Genomic DNA, 18235 nt, shown 5'->3' on the forward strand with positions numbered 1-18235 from the left:
CAACTAGAATATAATGGTCTTCAAGGAAAAGACTGTGTTTTGTGCATTGGTATAAATACCATATTATTTGGAGTAGTGCCTTACATGTAGTATTAGTATTTAATAAATATTCAACAAATATTAATCAATAGATTGTAATTTACGAAAAGTTGAATAATTTTTTCACAGTGAAAATGTTTCTGTAAGAGGTGTTAATTTAGCCAGGTAAGCTTGTATGTGGAGACCATACCATATGCACTTATCACAGGGTCTTTCATGAGTGCCTGGCTGGGGCTGGGGTGGTTGGGTCAATCAAGAAAGTTGGAATTTGCATTTCAAGTGCAGAATATTTCTCAGAAAAAAGAAGACTTGGTCTAATTTGTAAAATATTCTCTGCATGTGATATGTAGGTTCAGGAAAGTGTGTTAAGAGGGTTGGAGAAAAATGCTATGAGAAGGAAGTAAAAATATAATCAAAAGGTTAAACCAGTAGCACAGAGAGTGAGATTAGTATGGGAGACTGAACTAATGAACAGCATTGAAAAGCAGGGTCAAGAGTTTGCAGTTGGGCTGCACAGATGGTAGTTGTCCTTAGAAGATTATGAATAACTGAAGCATGCCCTTCATATAAGCACATGTAAAAGATTGCTTTAGTGGCACTAAGAAGTGAGCAAGGAGAACTCATGGATAGAATAATCTAGATATGAGCAGGGCTTTGAGCAAAAAAGGAGGGAAATGAATGATGTACAGAGGTAACTGCTTGACCTGCAAACTGTATAAGAGGCAAGAGGGAGAGGATGACATTGTCGCTTCTACCGGAGCCTCAGTGGAAGAGAAAGATGGCCATTCCCCCTTCCGGAGAGGAAGAGTGCACAGTAGTCCCGGTTAATGAGAGTAGGAGTGTGGAAGATTGTTCTCTGCCTAATTCCAAAGAGATCTCTCCTTGGGGTCCAGCTCATGGATGATGATGGGAAGGTTTAAGGTCATATAGATTTGTGGCTGGTGAGTTGAGATATTGTTAACCTTTTAGTAGAGAGACGGTACAGAAAGACACTGATTGAAATCAGGAAACTAGATTTTAGATTTGGCCATGTATTAATTTCAAGCTACTAACTTCTCTGACCTTTTGAAAAACAAGAGGAACAGACCAAATAATCTCTAAGCAAGCATTTGTAGTCTGTGCTTTATTCTGGATTTTGGCACACCATTGCTTAAGATTTGACAGCGTGGTGCTGGTATAATTTCTTGGGATTCAGCCTAGAAAGCAGCACAGAGCTCCTATAATGAAGGGCCATCTTTTCTAATATCTTCATTTTGTAATATATATTGATTTACATCAAATTTTGTTCAAGGGATGTGTCTTCCAAGATTGTTTGTAGTTGAGTTTGCTGCAGGGGAGCTATGTCAGGTATGACAAGTATGAGAAAATGAGTGTCCTAGAAGATAGGGAATGAAGAAAATAGAGACCTTGAAAGAAGAGTTACATTTTTAGCCAGCTCTATTCATGTGGGACTTTCAAGAGTGTGGGATGAAGAATGTTGATCAAGAAAGTATCCAGGAACCTGTCTGCATTATTACAAATGAGAGCACAGTGTCTGTGCTTATAGATCTACACTTGTGCATTTCATTTTCTTCAACTTGGAAATGTTAGCTTATGTGAATTTCAAAATAACACCCTGCCATGTGAACTCACTTTGTTTAGATTATTTATTTGTATAAATGAAATGGAACCTCCCTGCAGGTTGGAATTTCCCAGACACTTTGAAATATATGTATCTAAGGTGTGGGAAGATATATGAATACGCTTCCTTGACTGATGATTCAAATAACATCCACACCTAAATCTGATGAAGCTTCTAGATCCAGCTATCAATTTATAAGAGAGAAAAGGAGAAAGTGTTAAACTATTATACGGAGATAAAATCGCAACATCCAAACTGTGGAAAAATCTACAGGGCATATTACCTGGCTACTTCAATAAAAATGTTATAAGAAAGAAAAAAGAGAGATGAGATGAAATTCATAGGTTAAAAGAGACTTCAAATACTTACTAATGAATTGAATGAATTGATTATGTGGATGCCATTTGCATCCTAATTCAAAGAAACAAATGTTTAAATTATGACATTTATGAGATAATTGAATGTGAGTACTGACTAGATAGTTGATAATTGCTGATGAAATATTGTTAACTTTTAAGCTGTGATAATAATGTTTTTAAGATTCATTATCTTTTTGAGATATATAAGATACATATAGGAGGAGGAAATGGCTGGAATTGGAATTTCCAAAATAATTTGCTTCAAAATAATATAGTAGGAGGAAGTGGCTGGAACTGGAATTAGCCATGATATGGTTATAGTTGAAGCTGGATGATGGATACATGGCAGTTCATTGTATTATTCTTTACTTAAAATTTCACAATAAGAAAAAGTTTGTAAAAATGCCATCAATTTGCATGGAGCATTTTCTTTGATTCTTGGAACTTTATTAGCACTTCCTCAAGTGACAGGGTAGACTATCCCCAAAAGAATGGGATATAGATATTGTTGGCCTTTAGGTAGAAGGTGTTACTAATGCTAAAGTGGGACAAGAATTGCTAACAAAAGGAAGTATAACTTTTATTGTGTTAATGGATTTTCCCTCCAGTTTCCAAGCTAGGTACAGGAGGAGAAGAGAACCATAATTTTTCCAGCATTGCTCTTTGTCTTGGACAGTCTTTTTGGCCTTTTTGTACAGGCGAGTTATTGGCTGAAAGAGACTGCTATGCATTAACAAGTCACAGCACTTAGACTTAATTCTTCTGGATTCCATGTGTTTTTCAAGCCACAAATATGCTTTAGAGAGACATTTAGGACGTTGGAAATACAAACATTTATGGCAATGGCTCCTCTCCCCTTCACTTTCTGAAGCCCATGAAAAGTGAGCAGTCCTCTTCAGCACTCACATCTTTCTCTGTCATGGTACCTGTAGTGGGCATTTGTTCTCAGAGTATCCTGACTTTCACTGGTGAATTCTCTTCTCTCCTCCTCTATTCTACCAATAGACTTTACAGTAACCTGATCCCACTTCCAGCTCTAGGGGTGGGCCCAGATTGGCTTAACCTACCTGATCAGCACGTTCCACCAGTTACGGCCATTGTTTCTGGAGAGGACATATGCCCCATGCCAGTGTGATGAGTGCGTATCTCAGTGCTATCATAATACTGGGGCAAAAGGAATGTATCCTACTGAACAAAGATGCTTGCATCCCTGACTATGTCAGGCATTTATCCTACTACCACAAGGAGAGCAGATGTTAGGATGGAGCTCATATTGAGGACTGCTGAGCAGAAAGATAAAAAGAAATTGGGTCTCTGGAGATATGACTGAGATGCTGGATCAGTGAACCAGGAAGCTGCCTTTCCTTGAGACTGTTCAGTTCTGAGAGCCAATAAATCTCCATATTGTTTAAGCCAAATGAATTGTGTTTTATAATAAATGAAGCATTCTTACCTTTTGACACAGAAATGCTGGGAATATAATATTTTAATGAAGAATCCAGGAGTGAGAATAGACTGCTCACTTTGCCTTTTGAATGGTCTACACCTCAGATCAGATGTGTTAAGACAGTATTGAGATGACCTAGTTGGAAATGTCAAATAAATATACATGTTCAGTGATTAGGCAAGACCTAAAGGCATGATTTTGCTGAGTCTGATTCTGTCTGGAGGATCCAGAAAATTCTGAATAGTACCAAGTAAAAGAGTAAAAGTGATATTTCAGATCTGCAGAGTAACCTGCATGATGGTACCAGATATTGGGAGCATGATGTCACTAAAGCTTGAGAGGTAGGGGCAGAAGGAAATCTGGGTTTAGCACTATATGTTTCTATTCCCTCCTTGAAAAAACTTAAGTCAACTGTATAGGTCAGCATATACACCTCAAATGGCACTAGACTGCTCCACAGGATGAGCTGCATTTGCCTTATTTGCCTTTGTATTCATTAATTATGTCAATTGTGTCATCTGTATGTCAGGCACCACCATTCTAGGTACTGGGAAACCTTGCATTATAAGTAGATCATATAGTAAGCAAATAGACAAATAAATATATAGTTTATCAGATAGTAATTAGTGTTATGGAAAAAAAATAGTAAAACAGGCTAAAGAGTGCCAAGGAAGAGCGAGATAATATATAATGGTCCAGAAGGTGACATTCCAACAGAAACCTAAAAGATGTGAAGGAAAGAGCCACATGTATATCTGGAGGAAGAATGTGTCAGGAGGAGGAAACAGCCAGTGCAAAGGGTCCATAGTGGAAGCAAGCTTCGTATGTTTAAGGAATGTCAGGGAGGACTGGGTGGTTGGAAAAGTGCAAACAAGGGAAAGATTCAAAGGAGATGAGGACACAGAGCTAATGAGCGGTCAGAATATGGAAGACATTGAAGGCTGCTTTAAAGACTTTGCCTGAATTTTCAAATATTTGGAAAGTTGGCAGAACAAGTTAAATTTGGGTATCAACCATGTGTTACACACATTTTAGTTTACAAAGGTAATTTGATGCAAATTATATTTAAAAACAAGCCAAACAATACATAAGAGGACAGAGAAGAAGCCAACGATCTCCTTCCTTCCAAACTTCCTTCCTACTCTCGCCACTCAAACACTTACCCACCATTGCACCCCTGGAAACAGGTGTTAACAATTTAAGTAGTCAATTATGCCTTTTTTCTAAGATCATACAAACTTATACTCTCCCCACCAGGCACCTAGATCAGGCATGTAGGATTACAATTATTTCTATTTCTTACAAAAATGGGAGTATATTTTCCACAACCTGCTTTATTTATTTATATATATAAAACAATATTTCATGAACCATGTCAATACATAGACACCTACACAATCCACTCTTCTTGCCATCTTGTTCTTCATTTTCTTACATCTCTCATGTTGGATGATGGCAAAGAATAAGACTATGATCTAAGTCAGTACTGCTAAATTTTCTCATGTAATATTCCAGATGATGGATACAATTAAGAAGTTATTTCCTACATGTAGAGACTACATTTGGTGCTGAATCAGAATTTTATATCTCTATCTATCTCTCCATCCATCCATCCATCCATCCATCCATTCATCCATCCATCCATCTACCTATCAATCACTGGTGCACAGGACTCAAGAGTCATTTTGCGGAGAACAATTTTTGCCAAAAATGGCAAAAAGATGAATAGAGGAAATCATGTAGTTTTGGAATTGAAAGTTACTTGAATTACTACCTAATCCAACTCTTTTGTTTTATTAATTCAGTAAACATATACTGAGTGCCTAGTTCTCAGTAAGCAGAATTATGTTATTGAAGATAAAAATTTGTCTAGGATACAAACAGTTGCAGGCTTCATCTTAAGAGAAAGATAAGTGACGACTCAAAGAGATTAAGGGGGCTTACCAAGTCACAATAGGGAAGTGATAGCTGTGATTTGCACACAGATCACCTGGCTGTCAGTGCAGGAGGCTCTTTCCATTGTATCTCATAGTCTATAGCAGTTTCTAACAGCAAATAACCAAAAAGGCCAAACCCAAGTGCCCTCATTTGCAAAATGTTTAGCCATTAGAGGTCCAAGCAGTGAATGAAATACTAGTTAGACAGCTCTTATCTATTGGGAGCTGGTAATTTACTCTGAAAAATCTTAGTGTAAAAATCTAATTTCAACCCATTTTCTCAGAGGGTAAATTTTGTTCCATTTCCTTTTCTCAGGGTTCTGTCATTAGCATATTACACTAATGAGGGAATCAATTATTTAAAACTGGCAATATTTTTTATTACGTCTAATTAAGTGTTTAATCAGGACATTCTGGTCTTTAATCCTCTGAAAAAACAGCATTCACCAGAGGATGAATAATATGGCTTGGTGGAACTTTCCTCACAACCTCTTGTACTCAGAGGGCCAGGTTAGAAGCTGAAGCCCTAACAAGGAAGGGGGACAGCAACAAGTCATAAAACAGATAGACAATGACAAGTCTGATCAGTAGCAGGTAAGATGATGATGATATGTTTCTGAATAGGTTGTTAGCCATGGGGAAGGACATCTACTACCCCAGCTTAAAAACATGGTTTTTGAAATCTCCATGGCACAATAAAAATTGAGATTTAGGGCAAGTAAGATACGTCTTAATTTTCTTTACACTCCTCTAAAGTATTTGACCATATCATTTCATTTAAGTGTTAGTTAACCAATTGTCTCAATATTCATAAAGTATTTCAAAGACCATCCGAAAATTGTTTAACCAATAATTATATTACACAGGGCAAGCTGTTGATTTCAAAAGTACATATTAAACATGTATTCATTTACTTAATATTTATCAAGTAAATTGTATTTCCTGTTATGCCACCATATTACCTAAAGGCCAGGCTGTTGTAAAACTGACAGTCTTAAAAGAAAATCCCAGAAAATGTCCAGGAACCACTCAAAGGAAGATAAGGCAGGTGGAAGAAAGAAGTTAATTCATATGTGCATTTATTAATTCAACAAATATTTAGTCAATGCTTCCTAAGTATCAGAAACCACTTTAATTATCCTTGGAAATATAATGAATAACAAGACAGTCATGACTCATGCTTTCTCAATGTTTCCAGTGTCCCAGGAAGATGGACGAACTAGAAATTACAATGCCATGTGGTAAATACTAAGATAAGGGTATGTGCTGAAGGCTATGGGAGCACCTTGGAAAGGAAGGTCAGGGAAGCTTTTGAGGGGAAATTGTATATAAACTGAAACTACAGAACCAGGAATCAGTAACCACCTCTTCCAGTAGAATGGTGGATAAATATCTGAGTGACGCACTAATTGAAAATGACTAAAAATGTTGGATGGGTTTTTTTTTTTTTTTAATTCTGGATTTTTTTACATGTGTCAGGGAGCAGACAAGAAGTTAAGCCCCCAAATTAGGTGGAAATAGGAACTCGGATATAAGCGGCACTGAAGCGAGCTTTTGTCCTAACATCGTTTGGCAAATAGGGTGAGCCTGAGCTTTCATTTTGCAGTGAGGTAGGAGGCGGGACTGGACTCCAGAGGCAGGGCTTTAACACTGAACCAAATTTAGGACTAGCTAAAACAGGTCCAGGACAGAAGCCGCCACCCATAAGACACGCCCACCAGTGTGACCTGTCAGTTTACCATTGCCATGGCAACACCCTGAAGTTACCACCCCTTTCCATGGCAATAACCTAAAGACCCAGAAGTTATCACCCTTTTCCTAGAAATTTCTACATAATCTGCCCCTTAATTTGTATGTAATTATAAGTGGGTATAAATATCACTACACATCTGCCTTTGAGCTGCTACTCTGGGCACACTGCCTAAGGGGTAGCCCTGCTCCACGAGGAGCAGTACCTCTGCTGCTGCTGTACACAACTGCTTCAATAAAAGTTGCTGTACAGCACCACCAGCTCACCCTTAAACTTTTTCCTGGGCCAAGCCCATATTTTAGGGCTCCTCTGTCCTGTATCAACAGTGTACAGGGAACAGAAAACATCCCAGGGTAGGTTTTTGCAACTTGAAGAGTCAAATATGTCAACCACAAGGATTAAGCTGGGATACCAGAAGCCTATACCCACAGTGTAAAGGTGAACAAGAAATAAGCATACCTCACTTCTTGTCTCTTTCCTAGAGGATACTGCACATAAAGCTGTTGTTTTGAATTTTAGTTCTAAGTGGAATAGGAAAAAAGCTCCTTTGAGAAATAATAATCCCCAGCCAGCCCCAAAAGCCTTAGAATTCTGAATGCCCACAATTTAGGCGATCCAAAAGAGCCAAAAAACCAAAACAGAAACAAAAACAAAGATGAGATGTTACTTTAAAGTGGCTTCAGGTTGGCAGTGCTCTCAGAATTCTAGCAGTAGCAATCACAGATACTCTCTGTGGAAATTAATCTGAAACTAACAATATACAATATGCAAAGAAACAAGGCACTGTGAGTGAAAGCCATCAGAAATACAAGAGCATAATCAAATCCCCAGAATGTTCATATGTTGGGATTATTTTAAACAACTATGATTACCAAGTTAAAATAAATACTACAAGACTGAAAATATGTTTGGAATGCAGGAACTATAAAAAGCAAACTTACAGATTTGAAACAGTACCAGACAAAATTTCTAGCAATTGGAAATAGGACAATTGAAGTTAAAATATAAATGGATGGGTTTAGCAGCAGAGTAGACTCAGCTGCAGATAGAATTAATGAAATAAAGAATATCTCAAAAAAAACAAAACATAATGCAGAACAAAGAAACACAGCACATGGAAAATATGAGAGAGAGATTAAGAAAAGCAGGAGATAGAGTGAAATGATACAGCATAGATCTAGAAAGAGAGGAAAAAGAGAATGGTACATCAGAAACTGCTAGCTATGTAACCAAATGCAAATTCTTCATTTCCTGGGCACATAGACTGTATTTTCTAGCTTCACTTGATATTAGGGTGGCCATATGACTGGATTATAGCCAATTGATACAAAATATTATGTGTTCCTTTTCTAAGCTCAGTTTATAAAATACTTCTTATATGTGTTCCTTCATGTTATTTTTTCCTTATGATTGGCTTGGATGGAGATGACTTTGAAAAGTCATGTGTTAAAAAGGCAGAGCATCCATCAGTTTGTTCCCTGAATGACCAGATGGAGGAGATTAGCCCTGCCTAGTTATGCACCTACTCATGACAGAAGAGGAAATAATAAAGTTCTATTGTGTTGAGCCATTGCATGTTTAGGTCAATTTATTACCACGTTACTAGACATGTATTAGAGGCAATATTTTAAAGATAATGGCAGATAAGTTTCTAGAATGAATGAGAGATCCATTCATTATTCAGAAATTCAAGCAAATGGCAAGGAGGAAAAAAAATCCACACGAAGAAGCATCATAAAGAAACTGAATCACTAAAACAAATAAGACCTTAAAAACAGTTGCAGAAAACTATGAGTTTACCTTCAAAGGAATGATAAACTCCTTTGAAGCTGAGAGCCGACTTCTCAACAATAACAGTTCAACTGCAAGACAATAAATTAATATCTTGAAGATACGTTCAGAGAGAGAGTATCATCTTACATGTGCATGTCTGCAAAACATATTTAGACAAATAAATGCTAAACATTTATCACCAAAGGAACCTCATTAAGGATATACTTCAAGCAAAGGGAAAGTGATCTCAGATGGAAGGTCTAAAAAGAAATGATAAGAACAAAAATATAAGTGGATAAACTTAGTATTGACTATATGAAATTACAATAGTAATGTCTTAAATGGTTAAAAATAATAAAACCACAATATATTTAAACAGTAGAATTAAGTAAAGTTCTGGGAATTGGTGTTGAATGGTTTCGTCTTTTGTATTTTGGAAGAAGGAGAGTAAAGATATTTAATACACTTAAACTTTGATGAGATAAGCAAGCATTCTGAAATTTCTAGAACCGAAATAAAGTGAATTACTCTAAATTAGGAAGGGGGTAAGTAATGAGGAAAAAATAGGCAAATGAAGGCAAGAGAAGAGAGAAAAAGATATTTTTTTTAATGTAGAACAAATAACTCATAATTAAATGTTAAAAATGAATTTAAATATATCTGTAGCTACAATAAATGTAAATAAACTGAAGTCCCATTTAAAAAAGATTGTTAGTCCAGATAAATATCTAAAGTATAGCTACTAATATGTACGATTTACAAGAGATAGGGCAACCCTATAAGGTCACAGAATGGTTGAAATCAAATGGAAAAAGCTATGCCAAGGCAAATTCTATGTAAAACATAATGTATATTAACATACAGTAATAAAAATATATATTATTTTGTATATAAGAAAATGTTATATGTTTAAAAACAGAATTGGAAGCAACAGATGTTAGTAGTGATTAAGAGGATTATTATATAATAATAAATGATTCAGTTAACTAAGAATATATAATAACTCCACCCTTATGACAACATCAGAATCTATAAAGTAAAAATAGCTAACAACATTATGGGGAGAAATTTAAAACTGCACCAACATAGTGGGATATATTAATATATATCTTTTGGCAATTGGCCAGGCATGGTGGCTCACACCTGTAATCCTAGCACTGTGGGAGGCCGAGGTGGGTGGATCGCTTGAGCACAGGAGTTCAAGACTGGCCTGGGCAACAAGGTGAAATCCTGACGCTACTGAAAATACAGAAGTTAGCTGGGCATGTTGGTGTGCACCTGTAGTCCCAGCTACTTGGGAGGCTGAGGTGGGAGAATTTCTTGAGCCCAGGAGGCAGAGATTGTAAGGTTGTAGTTGTAGTGAGCTGAGATTGTGGGGAAAAAAAAAAAAAAAAAAGGAAAGAAAAGAAATTGATAGAGCAAGCAGACAATAATCACTAATGATACAGAAAATTGAACAATATAGCAGCTTTATCAGCTAGACTTCTATAGAACAATGCAATCAACAAATACAGAATAAAAATTCCTTTTAAACACAAGCCAAATATTTATTAAAATGGAACACATATAATGGGTCATAAGCTAATTAATAAAGGCTTCAAATGAATTGTCCTATTGATCACATTAAAATTCTTAGAGATTGGTAACAGAAAGCTGACTGGAAAAAACACATCTATTTGGAAATTAACAAACATGCTTCTATATGAATTGTGGATAAAGACATCATAGTGAAAGTTAGACTATATTAAATTTAACTACAGAACTGCTGACATTCAACAATTTTTAACCTACAAAAATGACAATTTCCTAAGGTTTAACCTAATATTTAGAAATAAACTATAGCTAGATTTCTACATCATCAAGACTTGTGGGGATATGGCTAAAGCAGTACTGTAGGAAAATTTATAGCCTTTAATACTTATAGTTTAAAAGAAGATCTGAAACTAACTATGTAAAGTATTTAACTTAAGAGAAAACCCAAAGAAAACGAAAGCAAGAAAGTAATAAATTTAAGAGCATTAATTAATGAAGTACAAACATACAATAAAAATGAGCAATAAACATTTATTTTGTGAAGGATTAATTTATTTGACAAAACTGGAAAAACAAAGGGAAAAAAGCACAAACATAATATTAGCAATAAAAAAACATAACATTTCAGATAATTATCAAAAAATTAGATAGTATAATTTAAAACTTTGGAATGTAAAAGATCTATGCACATAAAAGCCAAGGGTTCAGATAGTTTTTAACAAGTGAGCGCTATCAAATATTCAGAAAAACATTAATTGTAATTTTTCATTGTCTATTGCAAAATATAGATAAAGCTAGCATAATTTTGACACCAATACTGATGGTGATGAGTCAAAAAAATGAAATGATCTGTAATTATAGATGCAACAATCCTAAACAAAATAATAGTAAACAAAATCCAGCAATATATGAGAATCAAAATTATCACAAATAAGTTAAATTTATTTCAAGAATAAAGTGGTTTAACCCTATAATATCAATTAATGTAACTTGCTAAATTAATAAATGAGAGAAATTATATGGATAAGTCAATAGATGCAGAAAAAGCATTTACTAAAATTTCATGTCCTTTTATGATTAAAAAAATAAAGTCTCATCAACCTAAGAATAGAAGGAAACTTTAACCACCAGATAAAGAATATCTGCAGAAAACTTAAAGCAAATGTTATAATCAATGCGGGAAATACTAAAAGGGAAATATTTTCCTTATAACTGGAAAGAAATCAAGGATATCTAGATCTGTTTTCATTCAACATTGTATGTAAAGCTCTATCCAGTAAAGAAACAAGAAAAAGAAGTTAAAAGTATAAAAATTCAGAACACTTACTAAAAAATGTAAGAAAAGAAGTAGAACTGATATGGTAATAAAGGAGAGGGAATTTAATCATATAAAATAATCAAAACTACAAAAGGCAGAAAAAAAGTAAAAGACAAAAATAGGAACAAGAGCAAAAGCAATAGAAAACAGTAAAAAATATAACAAATATTAATTCAATTACATCAATGATCCCTTTGATGTCAATGGTCTAAATACACCAATTATAAGACAGAGATTGTCAGAGTGGATCAAGAAACAAGACCCAATTACATGGTGCTTACAAGAAACTCACTTTAAATATAAAACATATTTAGATTAGAAGTAAATGGATAGAGAAAGATATACCATGCTAACCCTAATCAAAAGAAAGTGAGAGTAGCTATATTAATTCCATACAGAATAGATTTTAGATCAGAAAACTTATCAGGGATAAAGGGGGTCATTACATAATGATAAAGGGGTCGATTTTTCGAGAAGACATAACAATCCTTAGAGTGTATGTGCCCAAGAGCAAAGCATCACGATACATGAAGCAAAAACTGATGTAACAGGAAGAAGAAATAAATAATCCAGTATCAGAGCTAGAGACTTCAATACCTCTCTATCATAAATGGACAAATCCAGCAGGCAGAAAATCAGTAAGGACATAGTTGAACTCAATAGCACCATCAAACAACAGGATCTAATGAATATCTATCTATAGACTATGTCGTCTAACAACAGGAGAATACATATTCTTCTCAAGCTCACATGGCACATTCACCAAGATAGACTAAGTTCTGGGCCATAAAACATTCCTTAATAAAATTTTAAAATAAAAATTATGCAGTGCCTGATCTCAGACCAAAATGAAATTAAGCTAGAAATTAATAACAGAAAGATAGTTGAAAAGTTTCCAAATACTAGAGACTGAGCAATACATTTCTTTTTTTAAATTTTTTTTTTAAATTATTATACTGTATGTTCTAGGATACATGTGCACAACATGCAGGTTTGTTACATAGGTATACATGTGCCATGTTGTTTTGCTGTACCTCATCATTTACATTAGGTATTTCTCCTAATGCTATTCCTCCCCCTGCCTCCACCCTACAACAGGCCCTGGTGTGTGATATTCCCCACCCTGTGTCCAAGTGTTCTCATTGTTCAATTCCCACCTGTGAGTGAGAACATGCAGTGTTTGGTTTTCTGTCCTTGTGATAGTTTGCTCAGAATGATGGTTTCTAGCTGCATCCATGTCCCTGTAAAGGACATGAACTCACCCTTTTTTAGGGCTGCATAGTATTCCATGGTGTATATGTGCCACATTTTCTTAATCCAGTCTATCATTGATGGACATTTGGGTTGGTTCCAAGTGTTTGCTGTTGTGAATAGTGCCTCAATAAACATACATGTGCATGTGTCTTTATAGTAGCGTTATGTATAATCCTTTGGGTATATACCAGTAATGGGATCACTGGGTCAAATGGTATTTCTAGCTCTAGATCCTTGAGGAATCGCCACACTGTCTTCCATAATGCTTGAACTAGTTTACATTCCCACCAACGGTGTAAAAGCATTCCTATTTCTCCACATCCTCTCCAGCATCTGTTGTTCCCTGACATTTTAATGGTCATAATTCTAACTGGTGTGAGATGGTATCTCATTATGGTTTTGATTTGCATTTCTCTGGTGACCAGTGATGGTGACCATTTTTTCTCATGTCTGTTGGCTGCATAAATGTCTTCTTTTGAGAAGTGTCTGTTCATATCCTTTGCCCACTTTTTGATGGAGTTGTTTGTTTTTTTCTTGTAAATTTATTTAAGTTCTTTGTAGATTCTGGATATTAGCCCTTTGTCAGATGGGTAGATTGCAAAAATTTTCTCCCATTCTATAGGTTGCCTGTTCACTCTGATGTTAGTTTCTTTTGCTGTGCAGAAGCTCTTCAGTTTAATTAGATCCCGTTTGTCTATTTTGGCTTTTGTTGCCATTGCTTTTGGTGTTTTAGTCATGAAGTCCTTGCCCATGCCTATGCCCTGGATGGTATTGCCTAGGTTTTCTTCTAGGGGTTTTATGGTTTTAGGTCTAATATTTAAGTCTTTAATCCATCTTGAATTAATTTTTGTATAAGGTGTAAGGAAGGGATCCAGTTTCAGCTTTCTACATATGACTAGCCAGTTTTCCCAGCACCATTTATTAAATAGGGAATCCTTTCCCCGTTGCTTGTTTTTGTCAGGTTTGTCAAAGATCAGATGGTTGTAGATGTGTGGTGTTATTCCTAAGGCTTCTGTTCTGTTCCATTGGTCTATATCTCTGTTTTGGTACAAGTACCATGCTGTTTTGGTTATTGTAGCCTTGTAGTATAGTTTGAAGTCAGGTAGCATGATGCCTCCAGCTTTGTTCTTTTTGCTTGGGATTGACTTGGCAATGTGGACTCTTTTTTTGTTCCATATGAACCTTAAAGTAGTTTTTTCCAATTTTGTGAAGAAAGTAATTGGTAGCTCGATGGGGATGGCATTGAATCTATAAATTACTTTGTGCAGTATGGCCATTTTCAAGATATTGATTCTTCCTATCCATGAGCATGGAATGTTCTTCCTTTTGTTTGTGTCCTCTTTTATTTTGTTGAGTTGTAGTTCTCCTTGAAGAGGTCCTTCACATCCCTTGTAAGTTGGATTCCCAGGTATTTTATTCTCTTTGTAGCAATTATGAATGGAAATTAACTCATGATTTGGCTCTCTGTTTGTCTGTTATTTGTATATAAAAATGCTTGTGATTCTTGCATATTGATTTTGTATCCTGAGACTTTGCTGAAGTTGCTTATCAGCTTAAGGAGATTTGGGGCTGAGATGATGGGGTTTTCTAAATATACAATCATGTCATCTACCAACAGGGACAATTTGACTTCCCATTTTCCTAATTGAATACCCTTTATTTCTTTCTCTTGTCTGATTGCCCTGGCCAGAACTTCCAACACTCTATTTAATAGGAGTGGTGAGAGAGGGCATCCCTGTCTTGTGCCAGTTTTCAAAGGGATTGCTTCCAGTTTTTGCCCATTCAGTATGATATTGGCTGTGGGTTTGTCATAAATATCTCTTATTATTTTGAGATACATTCCATCAATTCCTATTTTATTGAGAGTTTTTAGCATGAAGGGCTATTGAATTTTGTTGAAGGCCTTTTCTGCATCTATTGAGATAATCATGTGGTTTTTGTCAATGGTTCAGTTTATGTGATGAATTATGTTTATTGATTTGCATATGTTGAACCAGCCTCTCATGCCAGGGATGAAGCTGCATTGATCGTGGTGGATAAGCTTTTTGATGTGCTGCTGGATTCGATTTGCTAGTATTTTATTGAGGATTTTTGTATCGATGTTCATCAGGGATATTGACATGAAATTTTCCTTTTTTGTTGTGTCTCTACCAGGCTTTTGTATCAGGATAATGCTGGCCTCATAAAATGAGTTAGGGAGGATTACCTCTTTTTCTATTAATTGGAATAGTTTCAGAAGGAATGGTAGCAGCTCCTCTTTGTACCCCTGGTAGAATTCGGCTGTGAATCCATCTAGGCCTGGACTTTTTTGGTTGGTAGGCTATTAATTATTGCCGCAATTTCAGAGCCTGTTATTGGTCTATTCAGAGATTCAATTTCTTCCTGGTTTAGTCCTCGGAGGGTGTATGGGCCCAGGAATTTACGCATTTCTTCTAGATTTTCTAGTTTATTTGCATAGAGGTGTTTATAGTATTCTCTGACGGTGGTTTGTATTTCTGTGTGATCAGTGGTGATATCCCCTTTATCATTTTTTGTTGCATCTGTTTGATTCTCCTCTCTTTTCTTCATTATTAGTCTTGCTAGTGGTCTATCAATTTTGTTGATGTTTTCAAAAAAACCAGCTCCTGGACTCATTGGTTTTTTTAAGGGTGTTTTGTGTCTCAGTTCTGCTCTGATCTTAGTGGTTTCTTGCCTTCTGCAAGCTTTTGAATTTGTTTGCTCTTGTTTCTCTAGTTCTTTAAATTGTGATGTTAGGGTATCAGTTTTAGATCTTTCCTGCTTTCTCTTGTGGGCATTTAGTGCTATAAATTTCCCACTACACACTGCTTTAAATGTGTCCCAGAGATGCTGGTACCTTGTTTCTTTGTTCTTATTGGTTTCAAAGAACATCTTCATTTCTGCCTTCATTTAATTATTTACCCAGTAATCATTCAAGATCAGGTTGTTCAGTTTCCATGTGGTTGAGCGGTTTTGAGTGAGTTTCTTAATCTTGAGTTCTAATTTGATTGCACTGTGGTCTGAGAGACAGTTTGTTGTGATTTCTGTTCTTTTACATTTGCTGAGGAGTGCTTTACTTCCAACTATGTGGTCAATTTTGGAATGAGTGCGGTGTGGTGCTGAGAAGAATGTATATTCTGTTGATTTGTGGTGGAGAGTTTTGCAGATGTCTATTAGGTTCTTGGTGCAGAGCTGAGTTCAAGTCCTGGATATCCTTGTTAACCTTCTGTCTCATTGATCTGTCTAATATTGACAGGGGGGTGTTAAAGTCTCCCATTATTATTGTGTGGGAGTCTAAGTCTCTTTGTAGATCTCTAAGGACTTGCTTTATGAATCTGGGTGTTTCTGTATTGGGTGCATATGTATTTAGGATAGTTAGCTTTTCTTGTTGAATTGATCCCTTTACCATTATGTAGTGGCCTCCTTTATCTCTTTTGATCTTTATTGGTTTATTGTCTGTTTTATCAGAGACTGGGATTGCAACCTCTGCTTTTTTTTGCTTTCCATTTGCTTGGTAGATCTTCCTCCATCCTTTATTTTGAGCCTATATATGTCTCTGCACATGAGATGGGTCTCCTGAATACAGCACACTGATGGGTCTTGACTCTTTATCCAATTTGCCAGTCTATGTCTTTTAATTGGGGTATTTAGCCCATTTACATTTCAGGTTAATATTGTTATGTGTGAATTTGATCTTGTCATTATGATATTAGCTGGTTATTTTGCCCATTAATTGATGTAGTTTCTTCCTAGCATCAATGGTCTTTACAATTTGGCATGTTTTTGCAGTGGCTGATAACAGTTGTTCCTTTCCATGTTTAGTGCTTCCTTCAGGATCTCTTGTAAGGCTGGCCTGGTGGTGACAAAATCTCTCAGCATTTGCTTGTCTGTAAAGGATTTTATTTCTCCTTCACTTATGAAGCATAGTTTGGCTGGATATGAAATTCTGGGTTGAAAATTCTTCTCTTTAAGAATGTTGAATATTGGCCCCCACTCACTTCTGGCTTGTAGAGTTTCTGCTAAGAGATCTGCTGTTAGTCTGATGGGCTTCCCTTTATGGGTAACCCGACCTTTCTCTCTGGCTGCCCTTAACATTTTTTCCTTCATTTCAACCTTGGTGAATCTGACATTTATGTGTCCTGGGGTTGCTCTTCTCAAGGAGTATCTTTGTGGTGTTCTTTGTATTTCCTGAATTTGAATGTTGGCCTGCCTTGCTAGGTTGGGGAAGTTCTCCTGGATAATACCCTGAAGAGTGTTTTCCAACTTGGTTCCATTCTCCTTGTTACTTTCAGGTACACCAATCAAACATAGATTTGGTCTTTCAGATATTCCCATATATCTTGGAGGCTTTGTTTATTTCTTTTTACTCTTTTTCCTCTAAACTTCTCTTCTTGCTCTATTTCACTAATTTGATTTCAATCACTGATACCCTTTCTTCCACTTGATCATATCAGCTATTGAAACTTGTGCATGTGTCATGTAGTTCTCATCCCATGGTTTTCAGCTCCATCAGGTCATTTAAGGTCTTCTCTACACTGTTTATTCAAGTTAGCCATTCCCCTAATCTTTTTTCAAGGTTTTTAGCTTCTTTGTGATGGGTTCGAACATCTTCCTTTAGCTCGGAGAAGTTTGTTATTACCGACCTTCTGAAGCCTAGTTCTGTCAGCTCGTCAAAGTCATTCTTCGTCCAGCTTTGTTCCGTTGCTGGTGAGGAGCTGCGACCCTTTGGAAGAGAAGAGGTGCTCTGGTTTTTAGAATTTTCAGCTTTTCTGCTCTGGTTTCTCCCATCTTTGTGGTTTTATCTACCTTTGGTCTTTGATGTTGGTGACCTACAGATGGGGTTTTGGTGTGGATGTCCTTTTGTTGATGTTGATGCTATTCCCTTCTGTTTGTTTTCCTTCAAACAGTCAGGTCCCTCAGCTGCAGGTCTGTTGGGGTTTGTTGGAGGTGCACTGCCGACCCTGTTTGCCTGGGTATCACCAGCAGAGGCTGCAGAACAGCAAATATTGCTACCTGATCCTTCCTCTGGAAGTTTGATCCCAGAGGGGCACCGGCCTATATGAGGTGTCAGTCGGCCCCTACTGGGAGGTGTCTCCCAATCAGGCTACATGGGGTTCAGGGACCCACTTGAGGAGGCATTCTGTCCACTCTCAGAGCTCAGACACCATGCTGGGAGAACCACTGCTCTCTTCAGAGCTGTCAGACAT

The sequence above is a fragment of the Pan troglodytes genome, chromosome 12 (assembly GCF_028858775.2).
Source record: "Pan troglodytes isolate AG18354 chromosome 12, NHGRI_mPanTro3-v2.0_pri, whole genome shotgun sequence".
In the NCBI taxonomy this organism is placed as follows: Eukaryota; Metazoa; Chordata; class Mammalia; order Primates; family Hominidae; genus Pan; species Pan troglodytes.